A 21,375-nucleotide genomic window follows, 5' to 3' on the forward strand; every position below is an offset into this window, starting at 1 on the left:
TGCATGAATTCTCATCCATGGATCAACATCCATATCAGCCATCCGGCTCACGGTTCAATCCAGAACCAGCCAATATTCATATCATACACAGCCACTCCGGCTCACGGTTAAATCCATAACCAGCCAATATTCATAGCATACACAGCTATTCCGGCTCACGGTTCAATCCAGAACCAGCCAATTCATAAACAATTACGGCCCTTCGGCCAATGGCTTAACAAGCACTTCCACCACCATCCTCCACATCTCACATAATCATCAATGATCCTCATTGATTATTCATTTTCCCTTACTTCACTCGCAAGTTACCACATCCACTAGCTCCTTCTCTCATAGCTAGGCATATCATAATGTTTTGAGATATAAGTGGTGAGATCGGAGGCTTAGAAGTATGAAATTTGGCTTTTAAAACTCAAAAATCAACTTTGGGATGAAAACAGGTCCGCGCGTACGCGCGCTCCACGCGCACGCGTGGATGGCCTCAAAAACTTCATCGACGCGCAAGCGTCATGCACGCTAATGCGTGGATTAAAAATTTGCCAATCGGCACGTACGCGTGGGCGTTCTCGTGCCCCAGGCACAACACTGGCACAGTTCTGGCATAACTCTCTGGAAAATGGCTGGGCATTGGGTGCAGCACCATCGGCGCGCCCGCGCACATCACGCGTACGCATGCATGGCATTTTCGGGAAGAACGGCGCGCACGCGCCAAGTGCGCCCACGCGCAAGGGGTCATTCTGCTAAAAATTTTCTAAGTTAAAAGCTGCAGAATTCACCAATTTAAACCCCAATCTTCCAACGGACATAACTTTCTCATTTTAAATCATTTTTCACCCGTTCTTCGAACGGCACGGACACCCCGGATCCAATTTCATTTCTAAAAAGATTTGGTACAAAACAGAGATCCGTAGTCCAAGTTATGTCCCACCAAAGTATGCCCAAAAACCATATTTTTCATAAAAACCACAAAGTGCCATTTTTAAAACAAGCCATTTCCAACTCTTTTCAAAATCAATCAAAACATGCCATTTTCATCCCTTTTCTTTGAAATCAATCTAAATATATCAAATTCCACATCAAGCCTCCTCAACTCACACATTGACACTTCACCACAATTTATCAAAATCACTATCTCATCATTTTAACCCACTTCACCCAAGTGGCTCAAACTCAAACATATTGACATATCATATACTCTTCCTACCACATTACATATTAGATACGGGAAACCGAAACCATACCTTAGCCGATTTTCCCAAGCTCCACCGGAGCACTTCCAAACCACTTATCCACAAGCTCTCAAGGCCTCAACACCTCCAAGAACAGATTTTTCACCACCAAACCCTTTCCAAGCTTTTCAAAATCACCAATCAAGCTCCAATATCCACACATACACAACTTAAGCCACAACCATCATACCCATACACAACATCTCAAAACCCAAACATCATAAAATCACAAATCACACTAGGGTTGAGAATCTTACCACACCCAAGGTCCAAGGAGACAAGATTAACCTTCTCCTTCAAGAGAGTTAGGTCCTATAACATCAAAGAACCCAAAATCTCAATATTTTTGCTCATAAAACTCGAAAACAAGACTGGAATTTCGAAGAGCAAATCACCCATGAAACTCGAAAATAAGGGCTGGAATTTCGAACAGAAACTTGTGGCTTACCTCAAGATTGGTTGTATGGGTTTTGTAGAGCTCTCCGCGGTGAATGCGTGGCCGCAAACGGGGCGGCAATCGGAGCTCTAGATCAAAAGTTATGGTGGTTTGAAGATCAACCAAGGGAGAGAACTTGAGAGAGTGTTCTTCCTCCCTTTCTCTCTAATTTCAGCTTGTGTGTGTAACAAATGAGGAGAGAGAGTGCTGAAAACTAGGGTTTTGGTTAAGTTATGTTGGGCCAAGGGCCCACTTTGGGTCCAATTGGCCCGGTTTGGCCCGTTCGGTCCAATCTTGGTCCGAATTCTATAAAATTGGTACCGAAATTCTCGTCTCAATCTCCTCTATCACATTTAGCCATAAAAATCACATTTTAGGCTTTCTAGAGTAAATTCTCATTTATGGGTTAATTAGCCGTTAATTAACCGGGTTTTACAGCAGACGCAACTCACATACGCGGCGAGGACAGAGGCAAAGACGGAGCAATAGCGCACCACGAACGGCTTTCTTCGGGGGTGGGTTGGGGCTTCCTAGTATAAGGAAGGAAGATGGTGATTAATGGGTTATGCTGGTGGGGGTTAGGGCTTGCTGATAGAGGGATGGGAAGATGATGAATCGCTAGAGGAATGAGCAGGAATTGGGAAGTCTTCTATTGGGCTCTAATAGATTAACTTTTTGGATATTTCTTTTAAAGTGTTAAAGTAATATTATATATTAAATTTTAGAGGAACTGAATGAAACAAAACCTAACATTTGATTTAAATTTATTTTTTATAAACAATACTTATTAAATTATTTAAAGAATATTAAAAAATTATTATTTTAGATTTTTTTAAGTGTCAAAATAATATTCTATGTTAAATTTTAGTGTGAAAATTCAATGAAACAAAAATTAATATTTGTTTTAAATTTATTTTCTCCATAAATAATAATTATTAATTTATTTAAATAACATTAGAAAATTATTTCTTAATAAAAAATTGATGTAATGGTTATAAAACTGTTCTTTAAAATAGTCAAAAAGAACGGTTTTATTTTGTTGCTATAACATAGTGAAAAATTGAACTTCAACAACAACATCGTAAAAATCGTTTTCTAAAATAATCTAATAGAACGGTTTTAAAGTGTTACAATATTGGCAACGGTTTTTATGCATATCCTTTGTAGAAATATTTAAACAACAATAAAAAACCGTTGCTTAAAAACAAATCATTGTAACGGTTATAAAACCGTTCTTTAAAATAGTCAAACAGAACGGTTTTATTTTCTTGTTATGATGTAGTAAAAATTAAACTTCAGTAGCAACACTTTATAAAACTGTAGTCTAAAACTATCTAAGAGAACGGTTTTAAGGCGTTACAAATTTTAGCGTTGCTAAAGCCCGTATTTTGGATAGTGGAATTAGTTTAGGTTATTGAATTTCTGTTAATAGTTAATTATATACATGATCCATTGTTGTTGTTGCTTTTGCTGTTCTTCCGCTTCTGGTTCAGCTTCAGCTTTTGCTTCTATTTTTATTGATTTTGAGAAAGAAGGGGAATGGTATTTTCGTTTGAAAGACGATTTTAAAACAAACTAAAATTTTTGAGACCATTTTGTAATGAAAAAAAGCCAAAAGCAAAATAAATTTTCGATCTTTACGTTAGGGACCAAAATCGTACTTAACCCTTATATTTAACTGACATAATAAAAATAAGAATAAGAATAGCATTGGAACAAATAGAGACAAATTTTTGCTCTACCTACTGAGACAGAGGCACATATCATTGAACGAGGGAGTGGTCTCCAAAATTTTAATTTTTGTTAAAAATAAATGAATTTTATGGAGATGGCCCCTTTTTTTATTAAGATATAGTAATTTTAGGTTTAGTTCATTTTATTTAAAAAATAAAATATAAATTTTTGTTTTTCTTTTAATATTTTCATTCACTCAAAAAATTTCTTATTTTCACTTTAAAATAGTAATAATAACTTTTTTTATTTTTTTATCTCTTTAATCATTTTATTTTCTATTTTTTTACAGATTAAAAAAAATTTTAGTTCAACAAGTGACCTTCCATTTTTCTTTTACAAAAAAGTTTTATTTTTATTTTTTTTATTTTAAAAAAACTATTAAACTAACAACCAAAATATATAATCATACAAAAAGTAGAACATATTTAATGTTTTTTTTTTACTATTTTTCATAGGTTACTTGGTGTAGTCGATAAAATGTCAAAATGGAATAGTGAATTGGATAAGGATGTGTGCATTTTACATTAAAAAAAGGTAAAATATGAGTTCAAAAATATGCTCATCCATCCTATTTTTTTTTCTTTAACTGTGTACACCTCATTATTGTTATTCAAAAATAAATATCTTATTCCTTTATGCTTTATACCACCTTATCTGCTTTATATTTATCTAAAAAAATTCCTTACATCTTTATTATTTTTAAATATTATATGTATGTATTTAATTTTATTTTTTATATATTTAATTATTTATTTAATTTACTATTATTTATTAAATTTGTATATTATTATACGTTAGTTTGTATATTTAATTTTTTTATTAACCAATTATTTATTTATAATTTTGTATTATTTATACTACAATATTAGTATTATTATTCTAAATTCTAATATTTTATTTTAAATTAAAATATAATTTTTATATTTTATAAAAATGATAGATTATAACTTATACTTTTTTTAATATATTTTTAATTATAAATTTTTTTTGACCATTTGAATTATGAATAAATTTAAAATTATTGATATATTTAAAAAAAAGATTAAAAAAATAAATATTTTTACTATTACTACTCCAACATTTAAAAAATTATATATTTAATTGAAATTATATATTTAATTTTTTTTAATTTTATTATTAAAAATAATAATATAAAATATTTTTAGTAAATTATTAAACACGCATCTCCTAAATCATTAGCCTAACTCCACTACTCTTGGCCTCCTGCCCACTACTAGTCTACTACTAGCAAATAATAAAATACTATACCCTAATTTATCTCTATAAATACCTGTCTAATTTCTACCATTCTTATAATAATTAAATAACACTTTAAATTTATATATTCATACATAAATTAAAATAAAAACATAAAATTCATACACAAATTAACACTCCAACGTACTTTATATAAGCAAAAAATGTGCTATTGAAACCACTTCGGTGTATGCCACAATTCGAAACTAATTTAATAAGACTCCAATGTATATCGTCATAATAGTTAAATATATTCAACGCAATGCACCTCTTATAAAATTGAAAATCTTATTGATTAATTAGTTAATTCCTTGCATCTTGATTCTTGAGGAGCATCGGTTTTGGGATAGCTTGGGTTAGCTTAGTCAGTGCCAATTCTTCCACTACATTTATTTTAAATTTATCTAGTTTGTTACCCCTTTTTCTTTCTATTCTCCTAATTATGTTACCCCTTGTTCATGACTATAAAATAGCATAATTCTTTGATAAATATAAGTCGCAGTTTTTTTTTTTTAAAATAAAAAAACTCAACACATTAAAATGGAACATACAAATACAGACGTCTACATAAGTCGAAGTTACAGAACAAATGATAGTAGAATTTCTAAAAAATGCAATAGCATAATACTTTTATATTCACGTCTACATTCAACATGACATTCTAATTTATGATGATGAGAATAAGATTCAGTTGCACAAACAAACACTATCAAAAACATCCGCTTATTATTCCGTGAAAAAGAAAAGAGGGAGAGTAATGAAATTACAGCACAATAATTTGAAAGCAAATTAAGCAAGACTGAAATTGAGTTAAAAATTCACACCATTTGAGGGGAACAAAGTAAAGAATAAAAAAGATACGGCAATTATTGCCGCTTTTATATTTTAATGTAGAGGCTGCTATTTGAGAAACTGTAACTGTATTTTCACATGAGAAATACTAGAGGGCGTTAAAATTTATTGTTTGTGCGTGGCTATCAGTTTGTCCTCAGTTTAAAAATATGAGATAAATATATTGTTAGTTTATTAAACTAAAGAAATTGAGTTGATGACTAAGTGAAGACCAAAAATAATAAATTTTAATGGCTCCTAACATTTTTCTTTTGGCATTTGCTTAAATTCGCTTATAAATTCATAGTTGCTGTTCTGGCTTTTTTGGATTTAATGATATTTAAAATATTATTTTATTCAGCATTTAATTAACCCCATAAGCAACTATTTGTTAATTGTTATCAATTTTCAGTGAATAGATTTGCCTTTGTTAGCAAGTATACAAAATTTGCATGATTGCTAATGTCATTTTCATTCTAATACTCCTTCAACCTTCTTATGACCAAAATAAACCTTGATGTAATAATTCTTGCACCTTGTGATTAATTGGGAGTACTTGTAATATTTACTTCTGGTACATTAGTAGCAATCAAATTTAAATATTAAGAAGATTTTTTGTTTGTGAATACTATTCTCTACATTAAGAAATGAGCAGCATAGTGCCAGTATCCACACACTATAAGCAAGTAAAATATGTTACGAAATTTAACACATAAATTTTGAATAGAGATGGTTATGATTATCTAATGTGCTTATATAAATTAGAGAAATAGATAATGCCATTCTTATTTTAATAATATCTTCTTTTTTTGGCAGATTCATGCAAATAGAGGTGAAAAAATTATATATGATATGACATTATTAAAAACAGGAGTGCCAATATCAATATCATTACATTAAAGTTAGTCTTGTTCTCAAATGAATATATGATCTGTTCCTTTACACTTTAAGCAATTTACATTCCTGTACTTGTTTTAACTTCTATTTTTTCATCCTAATCAACCATGTTTCAACACAATTATGAGGGAATTCAATATAGAAGACAATGTAAACTAATGTTTTTTAGAGAAAAAGAATTCTAAAAATAAGGAGTAAGGGGAAAAAAAGGAAAATAAACCTTTGGAGAACATTATAAGTTCATAGTCCTCACTATCACTTAGCTAGTATACACCCACCCTCAACATCAAAACTGACTCATTAAGATACGTGAATAGAGAAAAATCCTTGACTGGAAAATGAAACATTCCAATTGACAAGTGGTCACTATCACAGGCACATTGTACATGTAACAAACTGAGTGTTGAAATGCCTGCAGTTCTTCAACAATCTAGAGAGATGCAGTGTGAGCTTTTGTGACTTGCTAAAGTTCAGACTTGGCTCCTTTTGTTCCCTTCTTTGAACTTGTTTTCTTTGCCCTCCACCACTGTCTTAAGCGATGAAGTAGCTTTTCAAAACATAAAACAATAATGGCAAGAGCATATTACACAATATGACAATATCATCGCATGAAAGAGAATCATAGTTCCCAAACTATTTACTTCAAAGAATGGATATTTCATTTGGTTGGGATTATGGAATTTGCAACCTAAGGTGCAAGGTGTGGGTAAATTATTGTTTTGATTGTTGATAAAAAAGTGAACTGAGAAATGCATGAAAATAGACCATGGACACGAAAAAGAAATCTTGATTTTCTCATCAAGGGTTACATTTTACACTTTCATCTAGGGCAGACTATTAGCTATAACAAATACTCCAGCTGTCCTAATGTTCTATAATCAGTAATCACATAAGCTCGATTGAACTAGCAACATAGTTGGCATTGGTCTATAATCACATAACTACATAAATCGAAACTAAAGCACATAGTTGGTTTTCGAAAGCAGTAAATAAACAATAAAGATAGAGAAAAAATTCTAAATGGCCGCTGATAATTACTTCGAAAGACAACGAAGTTCTCAACAAAAGTAAATACTCTTTTTGGCCCTTGATCTTTAGTTTTGTGAGGCTGCTTAGCCCCTCGATCAATATTTTCTCTCTGTATTAATGAAATAAGCCTATATGACATGTTAAACTATTGACTTATTCGTTAAGAATTAACTAGGATTGACATATTTTTTTTTATTGGGAGTCTCGTTGTCTTCTGAAAATAATTGTTAGGCCATTTATTTTTTTATTTTTTATTACTTTTTTCAAATATATTAGTTAAATTTACTGTTTAAAACTGAGAAATATTAATGATTTTTAAATTGTTTTTACTTATAAAATTAAATGGATGATATATTAGTGATTAACATGTCACATAAGCTTGTTTCGAAGAGAAATCATTCACGGAAGAGCTAATAGTTTCACAAAGTTAAATATCAAGGGCCGGAAAAGATTTTTTTTTTTATTGGGAGCCTCAGAGTCCTTCAAAAAAATTACCAAGAGCTGGGATGGGTATTCACCCATAAATATAAAACTCAAAGCCTCAATTTCAGATTACCACTACCTTAAGGACAGGGGGTGGCTTGGTGTTGCATGCTTTAGTAAGGTCTTTACAGAGATATTTGTACAATAAATCAGCATCAGACTTCCAAATATATAGATATTCAGCAACATTTGCATCCCAATACCCTATAACCTGAAAATAATTCATCATATAATTTGCCATTCAGAACCAAAAGAAAATAAGGTGTGCAATTCATTGGCAACAAACAAATGCACCCAGCGAAAATCACACAAAGTTTCATACCTCCTGACACGCTCGCTCGATTGTCTTGCACTTAGAATTGCACTGTCCTTCAGAGTCATGCTCAACTAACTGTTAAACAATACAAGGAAGTTGCAAAATCAATGTGCAGGTATTAAAACAAAAGCAATGTAACCACTAAAATTCTTGCTTTATTGTTATTCAATCCAAAACCCAAAAAAGATTGCATGAACCACACACAATCATCAAATAAATGCAAAAATTGAACCACCATTCTTACCTCAAGCCTATCTTCTTTCTCCACAATATCAATGCACAATATCCAATCCACTTCTACCTTCTTAAGATTACAAACATTCTCTGTTATCTCAATGATCTCATACTCCGAGATCTAGCATCCCAAAAACACACACAAAATTGTAATAAGTCCAAACAAGAACAGAACAATCTTACCAATAAAACATACTGACAGAAACACAATGAATCAATTGAAAGACATAGAAAAACAAAAGCAAAACAAAAAAGAAAACCTTTTTGGGAGCGATCTCAACTTGCTTGATCTTCACCTGCTGGTGCAACTGCTTAGCGAGAATCTCACAAACTTGGCACTTTATGTACGGAATGTCCTCTTTCCTAGCAAGCCCTGCGAGTTTTTTGAAACACTGAGAGTGGCAACCATGCTGAAGCCACCACTGAAACAAACACAACCCAAAACAATGTCTTCATCTTCCTCGACGCGCGCTGTTCTAGAACCCCCACCTTGTACAGGAAATTCAAATCTTAAAAAGGTGGGAATTTTCCACCGAAATTGACAGAATAACTGAACTAACGGAAAAAAGCTAAAACCTTGCTTCTTTTCCTAGGCATAAAAATATAGGGTGAGCACGAGTCAAGTTGGTTCAGGTTTAAGGTTAAATTAGAACCGAATCAATTGAATTGTAATTAGTTCGGTTTGGATCGGGTTTGTATTTTTTTTTTGTGTATTCAAATTAAAGCAAACCGATTAAAAACGGATTGGTTCGGTTCGGATAATTAGATACTCGAAAAATAGAAATTCATAAAATAAAATAAAAATAAAAAAATGAAATTTTTATATTAAAAATTCTATAAGTACAATAAACATATAACATTAATAGAAATAATCCAAACATGTTAAACACCAAATACATTAAAATCTAAACACATTAAAATCCAAATATATTAAACACTAAAGATATTAAAATCCAAACATATTAAAAGGCATATGTATTTTTTAAATTTTAATTTTTTATTTAATTAATATGTGGTCGGGTCTACGAGTTAGTTTAGATTTTACACCTCTAACATTGTTACCCGAATCAATTGCTAGAAAGAGTCATTAGTTTAGTTTGGGTTGGACCCGATTACCATTGGTTCCAGAACCAATTTAATTGGCGCGCGATGATGGTGTTGCGGTGACCTTGAAAGTGAGAGGGGGAAACAGTGAGAAGGGGAGCACAGCAATAAAGTGGAAGGAGGGTGGCGGATGGCAATGAGAGAAGAGATGGAGAAAATCTGTAAAAGAGTTTAGGTTTTGTTGAAAAGTAAGATTGGCAACAGTGCTCGTACCCGATCCGCCCTATCACGTTGGGACGGATAATTACTCGACCTAATACGAGGCAGGTTTTAGTGGGGATGGAATCCGATTTAGGATGTATCGGTTCTAACCCTTTATAGATAGATATAGATATATAAAAAATAATAAATTTGTAAAAAAAATATAAACATCTTTTGTGAAATTAGAGATTTTTTTGTCTTATTTATAAAATAAGATTCTAGTTTGTATTCTAAATATGTTAGTAATTAAAATTAATTTAAATTTCAAATACTAGAATTTCTCTAACTTCCTATCCACTTCATAAAGTAATTACTTTGTCATTTTTTCATTTTTTCTGTAAGTTTCTCTCTTCCTCTCTGGTACGTTCTTGTCTTTCTCTTTATCACGTTCTTCACAAAAAATTTTATAGAAGAGTGCTACTCCTCTGTAGTGGAAGATACAAAAATCAATTAGATATTTAACGTCAATTTCTCAACTTTGTGATATATGAAACAATTTTAGAGTTTATTATAACCCTTGTAGTGGCCGTATTTTTTTTTTCAATTGTACCACATCTAAAATTATTAAGTTATATAGAAAATATTTTTGAAACACATCTAAAATCATAAATCTAAAATTTAAATTTAGACATTAAAAAATAATTGTAATACACCTAAAATTATGAAGTGATACACAAAATATTTCTAAAACACATCCAAAATCATAAATCAGAAATTTAAACCCTTGCGGTGGCCGTAATTACAAATATCACAGTGTTGGCAATTTAAGGATTGTGATTCTTTAAGTTGTTTTTCTACTTAAACATTCTCCAATGCAAATTAGGATGTTGTACATGGCATGCAAAATCAATGTGATTGAATAACTAAATAGATACATAAGATTAACTATGAATCGCTTTCTCTTAAACACATCCAAATACCAAAGGTCCACTTCTGGCACAGAAGAATTGGCGACACTGATGAGGACGAACGCGATGAGGAATAGGACGAAGCAAGGCTGCGGACTGAGCGGCGAGGAGGAAGGCGATGCCAAGGACGAGTGAGGTAGACTACGACGGTGCAGAGGAATGGTGAAGTGGACGAACGGCGCTGAGGATGACGCGGCGGCGCCGAGGAGTGGCACCGACGAGGAGGAAGGCGGCGCGGACAAAGAATCACACGGACGGCGTGCAGCTTTCTGAGGATGACGCGGCGACGCCGAGAAGTGGTGACGACGACGAGGACGACAACGCGGACAAAGAATCCCACAGACGGCGTGCAGTTCTTTGAGGATGACGGCTGGATTGGGAGCTTTATGATCTCTTTTAGGGGTTTTCTGCAGTGTGGGTTAATTAAAACCCTTAAATTTACTTTTTAAATTTTAAAATTAAAATCTTTAATTTTGATGAATTTATCTTTTTGGATGTGTATTTAAATGATAATCTATTAATAATTAAAAATGGTAAAATTGAAACAAAAATTTTAAATTTCAAATTTTAAATTTCAGGTTTATTTAATTTGTATTTTGGATGTGTATTTAATTTTAAAGAGACACTAAATCTATTTAGATGTGTTTGTTTAAATTTTTTTAAATTACTATAACTAAAGGCTGAATGAAGGATCACTTTTAGAGGATACTTAGTTGTACGGATTTTGATATTATAAAATATTTTGCACAGTCATGTTATCATAATCGTTATTTTTGTTAATGTGACGTTGCATGATTGGATATACATGTAAAATGGTTTTACACACATCAAAATTAAATTCATAAAATAATAGGATAATGTAGATAATACACTAACAGGATGTTTGGAAACTTATTAGATGGAATTGAATTCAATTACAGTATTTGAAACAAAAATAATTAAATTAGTTTAGATGAAATTTAATTTCATTGTTTTTTCTTAAAAATTAATTCCAACCCAAATAGATTCGATTTGAAATTTCATTCAATTAAGATTTTACTTAAAACTTAAAATTTCTAAACTGTTCTTATAATCCAATTTCTTCTTAATTTTCTGTTCTAAGTGTTAGTGAAAACTGGGTTACTTTTGGGTCTGAACGTGAGGTCCAGACTCCTTTTGAGGCAGCGTCCGTCTTCCGCTGGTATCGAGGTGTTGTTGTCCAAGTTCCTCTTAAGGAGGTAGGGGTAGTACCTATAAGGAATTTCGATGCTTAAGTTAGCAATGGTTTAAGTAGGTTTTTTCGTAGATTGGATTCTGAATATACATGAGGGTATTAGTATATTTATAGTAGAATTAATAACCATCTTTTAGAGTAGCTCAACCTTTGATGGTGGATGATTATCCTTTTGTTAAGGAGGTTGTTGAGATCCTCCTTCTAGATGGATAGGAGATATCTCAGAAGTTGGTTACTTACTTGGATAAGTGGGGTCAAACTTTTATTGCGGTGTCCAACCTCTATGAGGTCGGGTAGGTATGGATTGATTTGGATCTCTTAATAGGATTTTATTCATTTTGGGCAAGGCTAGCATTCTTGGGCCAAGATATATATAGTGCCCCTGCTTGAGTCTGATCTTCATGAGGTCGAACTCGAGCATTTGTAGATTAGTCGAATCTCGTGTGTCAGCACATCACGTCGGGCACACTACCTTTCTAGGGGCTAAGTCGGGTACTCAAAAAACTTGAGGCATCACATCTTTTTGTAGTTCTTCGTACATTACTCTATGGTTACTTTGGTAACTGTGTACATTATTAATGAGGGGACATAAAATTATTCCTTTGCCCCTAGTATCTTATAAATACCCAAAACTCTTTCTCTTTCTCCTTTTTTGCTTCTTCTTCTTAATCACTTCATCTTCCTTCTCTCAAAATTTCTTCATAACCCCTTCTTTCATTTCAAGATTTCTCTATCTTGAATTTCTGTTCAGGAGTTTTTGTTCGTTTGTTGAAGGTTTTAGATTGTATATGTCTTGCTGTTTGTATATTCGCTGTTTCTCACTCATTCTTTTCAAGATTGGTCTTTTTATCTTTCTGTAAACTTATTTTGTTGAGGATGAGATGCTTTTGGTACTGTCTATTGATGTTTGTGAAAAAATAGTTTCTTATGAATGTTCTTTATAATCATTTTAGTGATTCTTCATTCACTCTTGTTGATTTTTTGTTGCTGTGATTTGTGTATTTGAATGAGGGAAAAATCACTTTGTGTTATCCCCAAATGTTGTTGTTTCTCCCTTGTGAAAACGGCACCATTTTTATCTTTGCAATGTATTTTGTCTTCTTGATTCTGAAGAGATGTTAAAAATTTATGTCCATTTTCTACCTTGTTGAGGATGGTCCGACCTCTTATGGACTTGTTTGAACATTTGTGTTGATGTACCCGTATTTTCGATTTATTGTGATGATTTCTCTTTGTTGTCTTTGTACGTATAACTTTATGTCTCGTTCAGTAATTCTCAACATGTCGTCTAAAGTCCATCCAATCTAGATTGGGTAGATATAACCGTTCTTTCTACTGTCCTTGTTATTGATAATGAATACGTTGAGACCTTTCATAGGCTGTATAGGTTGTGTATAGATCGAGAGGATGAGAGTAAGTATGAAATTGTAGTTGCCGATCCCGAAGAGAGGGTTTATTTTTCCCAACTTGATAAGTCGGAACACCATTTTATATATGTGTATGAGTGCTTTTTTACAAAGTTGAGGGTTAGCTTTCGTTTTTGTGATTTTGACTCCAAGATTCTTAGACTCTATAAAGTTGTCCCCTCACATCTACATCCCAATTCTTGACATTTTTTGAAAATTTACCAGCTCCTCTATCGTGAACTCGACCTCCACTTTTCTTCAAAAGTTTTTTTTACCTCTTCCAACTTACCAAACTTTTTAGTTCTAAGAAGCAGGGCTAAATCTCCTTCTAAGCTGTTTAAGGGAGGAAGGTCTTTGTCTTTTTTGATGATTCTTTTCATGATTTCAAAAATTACTTTTTCAAAACCTAATATGTTGAGGGTGTTCGACCTTTCTTTTTGAATGAGAGGGATGGTGCACGAAATTGTGATACACAATGGCGCCAACAACTTGGTCGCACAATTGTAATCTCACTTCTTTGTCACAACTTCGCACAACTAACCAGCAAATGCACTGGGTCGTCGAAGTAATACCTTACGTGAGTAAGGGTCGATCCCACGGAGATTGTCGGCTTGAAGCAAGCTATGGTCACCTTGTAAATCTCAGTCACGCGGATTCAAATGGGTATGGAGTTTTAGTAAGCAAAAAGATAAATAAAACATAAAGTAAAGATAGAGATACCTATGTAATTCATTGGTGAAAATTTCAGATAAGTGCATAGAGATGCTTTGTTCCTGTTGGATCTCTACTTTCCTACTGCCTTCATCCAATCCTTCATACTACTTTCCATGGCAAGTTGTATGTTGGGTTTCACCGGCGTCAATGGCTACGTCCCGTCCTCAGTGAAAATGGTCCAAATGCACTGTCACCGCACGGCTAATCATCTGTCGGTTCTCGATCATGTTGGAATAGAATCCAGTGATTCTTTTGCATCTGTCACTACACCCAACACTCGTGAGTTTGAAGCTTGTCACAGTCATCCCCTTTCCAGATCCTACTCGAAATACCACAGACAAGGTTTAGACTTTCCGGATCTTAGGAATGGCCGCCAATAATTCTAACTTATACCACGAAGAATCTGATCTCACGGAATGGAAGGCTCGGTTGTCAGGCGAGGCAACCATGCGTCGTGGACCAGGAATCCAAGAGATACACGTTCAATCTTAAGTAGAATGGAAGTGGTTGTCAGGCACGCGTTCATAGGTGAGAATGATGATGAGTGTCACGGATCATCACATTCATCAGGTTGAGGTGCAAGTGAGTATCTTAGAACAAGAATAAGCTTGACTTGAATAGAAGAACAATAGTAATTGCATTAATACTTGAGGAACAGCAGAGCTCCACACCTTAATCTATGGTGTGTAGAAACTCCACCGTTGAAAATACATAAGAACAAGGTCCAGGCATGGCCGAATGGCCAGCCTCCCCAAAATGTGATCAAGAGATCAAAAGATGGTCAAAAGATGAAAATACAATAGTAAGAGGTCCTATTTATAATGAAAACTAGCTACTAGGGTTTACAGAAATAGGTAAATGATATAGAAATCTACTTCCGGGCCCACTTGGTGTGTGCTTGGGCTGAGTACTGAGCTTTACATATGTAGAGGCTTCTCTTGGAGTTAAACGCCAGCTTTGGTGCCAGTTTAGGCGTTTAACTCCAATTTTTATTCCAGTTCTAGCGTTTTGACTTCAGAATAGAGCAGAGAATAGGCATTTGAACGCTAGTTTGTGTCGTCAAAACTCGGGAAATTAGCCTCTAAATCAGATTTTTGCTCATGTCCTTCAATTTCAGCCAGAAAATACCTGAAATCACAGAAAAATACACAAACTCATAGTAAAGTCCAGAAATATGAATTTTGCATAAAAACTAATAAAAACATCCCAATAAGTAGCTAGATCTTACTAAAAATTACCTAAAAACAATGCCAAAAAGCGTATAATTTATCCGCTCATCACAACACCAAACTTAAATTATTGCTTGTCCCCAAGCAACTGAAAATCAAATAGGATAAAAAGAAGAGAATATACAATGAATCTCACAGTATCAATGAAACTTAGTCCTAATTAGATGAGCGGGGCTTGTAGCTTTTTGCTTCTGAACAGTTTTGGCACCTCACTTTATCCCTTGTGGTTCAGAATGATTGGCATCTATAGGAACTCAGAATTTTAGATAGTGTTATTGATTCTCTTAGTTAAGTATGTTGATTCTTGAACACATCTACTTTATGAGTCTTGGCCGTGACCCTAAGCACTTTGTTTTCCAGAATTACTACCGGATACATAAATGCCACAGATACATAACTGGGTTAACATTTTCAGATTCTGACTCAGCTTTGCTAAAGTCCCCAGTTAGTGGTGTCCAAAGTTCTTAGGCACACTCTTTTGCTTTGGATCATGACTTTAACTACTCAGTCTCAAGTTTTTCACTTGGACCTGCATGCCACAAGCACATGGTTAGGGACAGCTTGATTTAGCTGCTTAGACCTGGATATTATTTTCTTGGCCCTCCTATCCATTAATGCTCAAAGCCTTGGATCCTTTTTACCCTTGCCTTTTGTTTTAAAGGGCTATTGGCTTTTTCTGCTTGCTTTTTCTCTCTTTTTTTCTTTCTTTTCTCTTTTTTTTCGCCATAAATTTTTTTTTTCACTTCTTGCTTCAAGAACCAATTTCATGATTTTTCAGATTATCAATAACATTTCTCTTTGTTCATCATTCTTTCAAGAGCCAACAATTTTAACATTCATAAACAACAAGATAAAAAACATGCACTGTTCAAGCATTCATTCAGAGAACAAAGAGTATTGCCACCACATCAAACTAATTAAACTAGTTTCAAGATAAAATTTGAAATCCAAGTACTTCTTGTTCTTTTATAATTAAACACATTTTTCTTTTAAGAGAGGAGAAAGATTCATTTATTCATAGTTTTAAGGGATAGACACTAGACACTAATGATCATGTAATGAAGACACAAACATAGCTAGAACATACAGCATAAAAATCAAAAAACAGAAAAATAAATAGACAAGGAGATTAAGGAATGAGTCCACCTTAGTGAGGGTGGCGTCTTCCTCCTCTTGAAGAACCAATAGTGCTCTTGAGCTCCTCTATGTCTCTTCCTTGCCTTTGTTGCTCCATCCCTAGTGATTTTGGTACTCCCAATAGTTGTGTGGAGGAAAATGTATCCCTTGATGAGGGAATTCCTCATGCTCTTGTTGAGGTTCATGAGTGGGCTCTCTTGTTGTGCAATCAGATGCTCTACTACTAAGCTATGGACCCTTGAGATGAATCTCTCCATCTCCCATGACTCAGAGGTGGAAGCTTTTGTCTTTCCTTTCCTCTTTCTAGAGGTTTCTCCGGCCTTAGGTGCCATAAATGGTTATGGAAAAACAAAAAGCAATGCTTTTACCATACCAAACTTAGAAGGTTTGCTCGTCCTCGAGCAAAAGAAGAAGGAAAGAAGGAGAAGAAGAAGAAAATGGAGAAGATGGAGGGAGATATGTGATTCGGCCAAGAGGGGAAAAAGGTGTTTGTGTTGTGTGAATATGAAGGAGTAGTGAGGGTCTTTTGGGGAAAAGATTTGGGGAAGAGTGTTGTAGAAAGGTGTGAAGAGGAGAGAGAATGAGGTGAGGTTGGTGGGGATCATGTGGGGTCCACAGATCCTGAAGGGTCAAGGATTTCTTCATCCCTGCTCTAATTGGGCGTTCACAACGCCTTAGAGTGCAATCCTGGCGTTTAAACGCCAGTTAGCTGCCCTGTTCTGGCGTCTAAACACCAAGTTGTTACCCTGCTTTGGTGTTTACACGCCAGCTTTCTGCTCTATTTTGGCGTTTAAACGCCAGTCTGGTGTCCTGTTCTGGTGTTTAAACACCCAGAAAGGTGCCAGATTGGGCGTTTAAACGCCCATTGTGCTGCCCTTACTGGCGTTTAAACGCCAGTAAGTCCTTCCTCCAGGGTGTGCTATTTTCGACATCTGCTTTATTTTTATGAGTGTCTTTGTGACTTCACATGATCATCAACCTAAAAAAAACATAAAATAACATAGATAAAATTAGAATAAAATTAGGTTGCCTCCCAATAAGCACTTATTTAATGTCAATAGCTTGACAGTGAGCTCCCATGGAGTCTCACAGATAATCAGAGCATGGTTGAGATCTCTCAACACCAAACTTAGAGTTTGGCTGTGGCCTCCTAACACCAAACTTATAGTTTGAATGTGGGGGCTCTGTTCGACTCTGTATTGGGAGAAGCTCTTCATGCTTACTCTCTATGGTTACAGATGGAGAACATTGAGTCTTTACTACAAGGGATTCTTCATTCACATGAAGGATCAACTATTCTCTGTCAACATCAATAACAGCTCTTGCTGTGGCTAGGAAGGGTCTTCCAAGGATGATGGACTCATCCTTATCCCTCCTAGTGTCCAGGATTATGAAATCAGCAGGGAAGTAAAGGCCTTCAACCTTCACTAGCATGTCCTCTACTATTCCATAAGCCTTTTTCATAGATTTATCTGCCATCTCCAATGAGAATTTGGCAGCCTGTACCTCATAGATTCCCAGTTTCTCCATTACAGAGAGTGGCATCATGTTTATCCCTGACCCTAGATCACACAGAGCTTTTTCAAAGGTCATGGTACCTATGGTACAGGGTATTAAGAATTTACCAGGATCCTGTTTCTTTTGAGGTAAATTTTGCTGAACCAATGTATTCAGTTCATTGGTAAGCAAGGGAGGTTCACCTTCCCAAGTCTCATTACCAAATAATTTGGCATTCAGCTTCATGATTGCTCTTAAATACTGGGTAACTTGCCCTTCAACAATGTCTTCATCCTCTTCAGAAGATGAATAATCATCAGAGCTCATGAATGGTAAAAGGAAGTCCAATGAAATCTCTATGGTCTCTGTATGAGCCTCAGATTCCTTTGGTTCCTCATTAGGGTACTCCTTACTGAATGGTAGACGTTCCTTGAGGTCTTCCTCATTGGAATTTTTGTCCTCCTCCTCTTTCAAGGTTTCGGCCATTTTGATTACATCAATGGCCTTGCACTCTCATTTTGGATTTTCTTCTGTATTGCTTGGGAGAGTGCTGGGAGGAGTTTCAGTGACCCTTTTACTCAACTGGCCCACTTGTGCCTTCAAATTTCTAATGGAGGATCTTATTTCTGTCATGAAACTAAGAGTGGCCTTAGATAGATCAGAGACTATGTTTGCTAAGCTAGAAGGATTCTGCTCAAAATGCTCTGTCTGTTACTGAGATGATGATGGGAAAGGTTTGCTATTGCTAAACCTGTTTCTTCCACCATTTTTATTATTGAAGCCTTGCTTCTGTTGATCCTTCCATGAAAAATTTGGATAATTTTTCCATGAAGGATTATAGGTGTTGCCAAAGGCCTCACCTATGTAATTCACCTCTACCATTGTAGGGTTCTCAGGATCATAAGCTTCTTCTTCAGAAGATGCTTTTTTAGTACTGTTGGATGCATGTTGCAATCCATTCAGACTCTGAGAGATCATGTTGACTTGTTGTGTCAATATTTTGTTCTAAGCCAGTATGGCATTCAGAGCATCAATTTCAAGAACTCCTCTCTTTTGAGGCGTCCCATTACTCACAGGATTCCTCTCAGAGGTATACATGAACTGGTTATTTGCAACCATTTCAATAAGTTCCTGAGCTTCTGCAAGCGTTTTCTTTAGGTGAATAGATCCACCTGCAGAATGGTCCAGTGATATCTTGGAAAATTCAGACAGACCATCATAGAATATATCTAATGTGGTCCATTCTGAAAGCATGTCAGAAGGACACTTTTTGGTCAGCTGCTTGTATCTTTTCCAAGCTTCATAGAGGGACTCACCATTTTTTTGTTTGAAGGTCTAAACATCCACTCTAAGCTTGCTCAGCTTTTGAGGAGAAAAGAACTTGGCTAAGAAAGCTGTGACCAGCTTATACCAAGAGTCCAGGCTATCTCTGGGTTGTGAGTCCAACCATGTCCTAGCTCTATCTCTTACAGAAAAAGGAAAAAGCATAAGCTTGTAGACTTCAAGATCAACTCCATTGGTCTTAACAGTATCACAGATCTGCAAGAACTCAATTAAGAACTGATAAGGGTCTTCTGATGGAGGTCCATGAAACTTGTAGTTCTGTTGTAGTAGAGAAACTAATTGAAGCTTTAGCTCAAAATTGTTTGCTCCTATGGCAGGGATTGAGATGTTTCTTCCTAAAAGTTGGAAGTTGGTGTAGTAAAATCACCAAGCATCTTCCTTGCATTGTTGTTTGGTTCGGCCATAATTGTTTTTTTTTTTGCTGCTTCCTTTTCAAAAATTTCAGTGAGGCCCTCTTCAGAGTTTTGTGCTTTAGCTGCTCTTAGCTTCCTCTTCAGAGTCCTTTCAGGTTCAGGATCAGTTTCAACAAGTATGCCTTTATCTTTGTTCTTGCTCATATGAAAGAGAAGAAAACAAAGAAAATATTAAATCCTTTATGTCACAGTATAGATATTCCTTGAGGTGTCAGAGGAAAACAAGAATAGAAGGATGAGGTAAGAATTCGAACACACAAGAGAGATGGAGTTCGAATTGACAATGGAGGAGGAATGTTAGTGTTCAAATAGAAAAAGATGAGAGAGGGGAAGAAATTTTCGAAAATAAAAAGAATAAAATTTAAAATAAATTTTTGAAAAATTGGTTGTAGTTTTGAAAAAGATAAGAAATAGGAAACAAACAAAAAGTCAATTAGTTAGTTGAAAAAGATTTGAAAATCAATTTTGAAAAGATAAGAAGTTAGAAAAGATTTTGAAATCGATTTTGAAAAAGATATGATTTGAAAAAGATATGTTTGAAAAGATATGATTGAAATTTATTTTGAAAAAGATTTGAAAAGGAAATTAAAAAGATTTGATTTTTTTTTTTGAAAAAGGTATGCTTGAAAAGATATGATTTTGAAAAAGATATGATTGAAAAAAAATATGAAGATTTGAAAAAGATTTTATTTGAAAACAAGATTCCTCTCCTTGTGTCATCCTGGCGTTAAATGCCTAGGAGCTGCATGTTTTGGGCATTTAACGCCCAATTGCTGCATGGTTTGGGCGTTTAAACACCAGTTTTCCTTCATTACTGGGTGTTTAAACACCCAATCAGGTACCCTGGCTGGCGTTTAAACGCCAGTTTTCCTTCTTTACTGGGCGTTTTGAACGCCTAGCTTTTCTCTGTAATTCCTCTACTTTATGTTCTTGGACCTTCATTTTGCTAAATCCTTTATTCAAGAAGATATATTTTCAATTTTGAAAAACAACAAAATGAGTCAAAACATATAATTCTTGGATCAAAACACAAGATATATGCAAGAACATTATGAATGTCAAGATGAACACCAAGAACAATCTCGAAGATCAAGATGAACATCAAGAACTTAGTTTTCCATAAAAGAAAACTTGCAAGACACCAAACTTAGAACTTTCTCATGTTTGGGCCATATGCTTTGCAAGAATGCACATGTAAAACATCATGCAGTGCAAAACAAGAAATCATGAAGATCAAACAAGGCAATTCATCAAGAACAGCTTGAAGATCATCAAAAACATTATGCATGTTTTTCGAAATTTGAAAGACAATTAAAATCATGCAATTGACACCAAACTTAAAGTTTGGCACTAGATTCAACAAGAACCATGAAATATTTTTGAGTTTTTATGATTTTATGAAATTTTTTGGTTTTTTTCGAAAATTGATTTTGGAAAAACGAGAAAAGAAGAAAAATTTTTTAAAAGATTTTTGAAAACTTTTTGAAAATAAAATAAGAAGAAAAGTACCTAATCTAAGCAACAAGATGAACCGTCAGTTGTCCAAACTCGAACAATCCCCGGCAACGGCGCCAAAAACTTGGTGCACGATTGTTATACACAATGGCACCAACAACTTGGTCGCACAATTGTAATCTCATTTCTTTGTCACAACTTCGCACAACTAACCAGCAAGTGCACTAGGTCGTCCAAGTAATACCTTATGTGAGTAAGGGTCGATCCCACGGAGATTGTCGGCTTGAAGCAAGCTATGGTCACCTTGT

General features: G+C 34.6%; 1 non-coding gene and 1 pseudogene across 1 annotated transcript; one reads left to right on the forward strand and one right to left on the reverse strand.

The window, feature by feature from the left end:
- Positions 1–7,269: 7,269 nt before the first annotated feature.
- On the reverse strand, positions 7,270–8,902 carry LOC107464830 (uncharacterized; annotated as a pseudogene).
- A 10,201-nt stretch (positions 8,903–19,103) lies between these two features.
- On the forward strand, positions 19,104–19,211 carry LOC127741824 (small nucleolar RNA R71). The gene has a single exon (XR_008003029.1). It is a non-coding gene; the product is annotated as a small nucleolar RNA R71 (small nucleolar RNA).
- The last annotated feature ends 2,164 nt before the right edge of the window (positions 19,212–21,375 follow it).

This window comes from Arachis duranensis, chromosome 9, assembly GCF_000817695.3.
Source record: "Arachis duranensis cultivar V14167 chromosome 9, aradu.V14167.gnm2.J7QH, whole genome shotgun sequence".
NCBI lineage: Eukaryota > Viridiplantae > Streptophyta > Magnoliopsida > Fabales > Fabaceae > Arachis > Arachis duranensis.